The sequence below is a fragment of the Dermacentor andersoni genome, unplaced genomic scaffold (assembly GCF_023375885.2).
Source record: "Dermacentor andersoni unplaced genomic scaffold, qqDerAnde1_hic_scaffold ctg00000775.1, whole genome shotgun sequence".
NCBI classification, from domain to species: domain Eukaryota; kingdom Metazoa; phylum Arthropoda; class Arachnida; order Ixodida; family Ixodidae; genus Dermacentor; species Dermacentor andersoni.
In genome coordinates, this window is record NW_027315453.1 from 20,001 (window position 1) to 23,842 (window position 3,842).

The following is a 3,842-nucleotide window of genomic DNA, read 5'->3' on the forward strand; positions in this document are numbered from 1 at the left end:
AAGTTCGGGAACTGGCGATTTTTTATTGCCGTGATCAAGAAGGTTAACACCAGATAAGGCGTGATATTTCAGCATACCAGTCGCGATATCTAATCGAATCTAAGATTGAAATGGCGTTCTGAATTCTTTCGGTTCCAGATAGAAAGAAACAGAAAAAAAAAAAAAAAAGAAAGGATGTGATTGATTGCCATTCAAATCTGAAGACCGCGTGGAGAAAGTGTTCCGGTTTACATTCGGCAAATCAAAATGAACGGCTAAAATTAATCTATCGTCTGGTTTCATGCGCGAGATCACGTAAAAGGCAGCCATTCTTCTTAACATGGTTTCTCTCTTTTGCTCTCTCATTCGCGCACGGAAATTTCTTCGTACGGGAATTTTATGAAGCGAAGGCGGCTGCAGACCATTTTCTTTGTTTAGTTCATGTTCGTAGGCGCAAATTACAAACCTAACACTTGGAGCAACATTTCCACTACTCTAGAGGGGCATGAACTGTAGACAGTGCACGCTTTCTCATTTATCCAATCGCTCGCAAACACATTGCATTGCTAGTCTACAGTGGCAATACAAAGTGACGTTTCACCATGCACGTCGAAGTTCATTACCAGTACCGCGCCAGCATCGACCGGCCGGCGAAGCGACGAGCTCAGCAGCGCATGCGCAAGGCCCGACACCACCCCAACCGAGCTTCCCTGCTTATCGGAGAGAACAAGTGCGCGTGAACACGGGCGCGTCTGAGTATCTGGATTTAAAAAAAAAAAAAGAAAACAAAGAAAGCGTTTCCGAGATATTGACAAAGACAAGTGGTCGCGGTCGCTCTGAATCTTATCGTATTATAGAAAACGTGGGAAGGCGGCGCTTCCTCGAGGGTCAGAAAGTACAATCGTCGAACTAGGTGGCAAGTGGAGTACATCCTTTTTCTTGGAACGGTTTGCAATTGACTGCTTGAATGTGCCGACCACGCGTCGCGGGTCGCGTATAGAGCCAACCGTTGGCAAGCACGCGTCTAGCGTAGCAGCAGAACCGATCGCGGTTGCGATAACCCATCGTTGGCAGCGAAAAAGAAAAACACCCACACGCAGTTTGTAGCAATAACCGTACAAATCAATGTGGTTTTAAATATAGCTTCACTGGTCACCCAAGAAGGGCACCGAAACTTTCTCATGACGCACACCGCTGTAGTCCACAAAGAACAAAGCGCACAAAATAGATATGATACAGCCGCACCGCATTATTTCGTGTTTTCAGCATTTCATTACTTTCGTGTGCATGCGCGCTAGGGCCACGCAGGCCAGGAGTAAAAGGCACGAAAAGAAAAAAAAAAAAAAAAATGATACGCAATCCTAAGCTTTGACTTGACTGCTGTGGCACTCGCATTTGTGTTCTTTACCTTAGGCGAACGCAATGCGCAAACTGAACTGGAATTTCCAATAATGGAAATTCCTGTTTGGCTCATATTTGCGTTTTTCGCCCGAGCAAGCGCTTCACTGCACTACGCTTTGCCCCTTCAACGTGGCTACACTGCCCGGCAGGCGTGTTCTGCGTAGGGCCGAACCTGCAGGCAAAAAGCATGGGCGCCGCCATCTTGTTGAGAGCGGCGCCAGGGACACAATCGCGCCTAGCTCATTGAGTTTTCCCCCAAAACTGAAAAAAATTTGACTTCATTAAACGAGAAAGATGCCACGAGTGCCCCAACAAAAAGCTTTGAGGATTACCGAAGGGTAACTGAGGGCGACGCAACGGGCTCTGGAAAGAAGGATGATGGGTGTGGCGTCACGGGGGGATCGGAATAGAGCAGATTGGGGTGTGCGAGAAGAAACGCTCGTTAATGACACCAAAGTTTAAACCAGGAAAAACAAATGGGCATGCGCAGGGCATGCAATCTGGGGGGAAGATAACCGGTGGCCATTAAGGGTTACAGACTGAATTCCAAGAGGAGGGAAGCGTAGCAGGGGGTGGCAGAAAGTTAGGAGGGCAGATTAGATTAGGGACTACATGGCGACAATCGGCACCTGACCGGGGTACTTGGAGGATCATGGCAGATGCCTTTGCCCTGCAGTGGGCGTAGCCAGGATGATGATGATGATGATGTTCATGATGAAAAGGTAGCAACAGGTCTTCGTAACATACAGGTTAGAAAGATGAGGCACCTTTTAACCCTTGAATATATTTCGCCACATTTGGGCATACGACAAGTTTGTTTTCGAGGCGCTCGGTCCCACTGCTGCGAAAATGTGTACACAAAGGCTGCACAGTAGTTGCCAGAAATCGGGCACTCTATTTTTCTTTCATAGGGAATCTTTCTTCCACTTGGGCAGCGGATTTCGGCGGCAGGGCGAGCTTGCGTGGCCGCGGTGGTTTACGGATCCAAGCGATAGTGAACTCCAAAATCCAGTGTTGGCTTTGAGTGGGATTCATATTGATTGCGAACCCCACGGCTAATCCTACCCCCCATCCCCCCAAGTGGCTCTTTACAGGAGACAATCATTCAGAGACATCGGACAAATAGGAATTCTGGTTCTTTCTTTTGCTTTCATTAATTTTTCTCGAAGCCCATAACTAGAAATTTGCTGGAGCGGCTGTCCCATTTGCGACGCAACAAGTGCGACGCTACACACAGATGGAGTGGCAGTTTAATTACTCTCGTGGTCCGCGAACCGGCATCGTTGCGTGTAGTATAGGAATGGTGCGTGTCAAGTCACTGCTCGCGTTGAGCTTGTGCTCTTCATTTTGATTGAATGAAGTCTCACCTAAGTGAGCGGGGCCGATCCCGGAGGTAGTGCAATACCGGGCCGACCTGCGGCGGAGGTGAAGCAGGCTTCAAGCACTCCGCCAACTTCCAAAAATAGGTTTAATATCGTGGGTCCATATAGAACCCGTATCAGATATTAAGCTGATAAGAACAGATACTACACTTTGATCTTAGCCAAAAGGCCGAGAAGCGATGTCCTTCACTTCACTTCATTGTACTACTGCCTTGTGGGCGCCCTGCCGACATGGGTAACCTCAGCAACAGCGTGGGCAATATTATAAAATTCAGCCTGTGTACAGACTCAACGCTCCCTATCTCACGGATGAACTCGCAACGCCTCAGTCTTTCGCTGTTAACGAAACGCTGTCGCGTAGAAACGAGACCCGAGTGCAAGCTTGCTTGTAACGCGAAACCAACCAAGGCAACCTCGTAGAAAACGGAACAGGCGAGCGGAAAAAAACGCGCCAGGGGAATGCTTACTTCCGTCTGAATGCGACCGCTCAAGGTGACCTTCCTTGAGGGCTTCGTTTCAAGCCCGTGTGCAATTGTAATATACTACGCGCATTTCCTTCATTTCTTTTTATTTACCGCAAGGCCCACTGAAAATTTTGATACGGCACAGGCCGGGACGGATCGCAACGTGTCGATTCGACCGGTAGAATTAGGTAGCATGCCCCATGTACGAAGACGAGCAACATAGAAGTGAATGACAAAATAAATATAGAAAACGCTGCACACTCCTTCCCACCGGAAACATAGAGGGGAGAAAGATCGCCATCTGAAACACAGGCATTGTAAAAAAAAAAAAAAAAGTGCTACCTCATCATCTTTACCATTACCGTGTGTGTGTATGTATATATGCATGTGTGTGTGTGTGTGTGTGTGTGTGTGTTTGTGTATTTATATATATATATATATATATATACGCACACATGCTAGCATAGCTTAAACGCAGCTGGAAAGCTCAGCCTTGCACAAGAACCACCCCCTGTCGCAAACCCCTTTGAAACATTCAAATGGGAAACACGAGTACAGCGAGGTCGTTCGAACCTGGCGCCAAAACGCATTAGCGCCATCTGTGTACGGAACTAGG

The 3,842-nt window shown here is 47.7% G+C and overlaps 1 non-coding gene across 1 annotated transcript; it reads right to left on the reverse strand.

The window, feature by feature from the left end:
- Positions 1 to 2,751: 2,751 nt before the first annotated feature.
- Positions 2,752 to 2,943, reverse strand: LOC140214993 (U2 spliceosomal RNA). The gene has a single exon (XR_011891915.1). It is a non-coding gene; the product is annotated as a U2 spliceosomal RNA (small nuclear RNA).
- Positions 2,944 to 3,842: the final 899 nt, after the last annotated feature.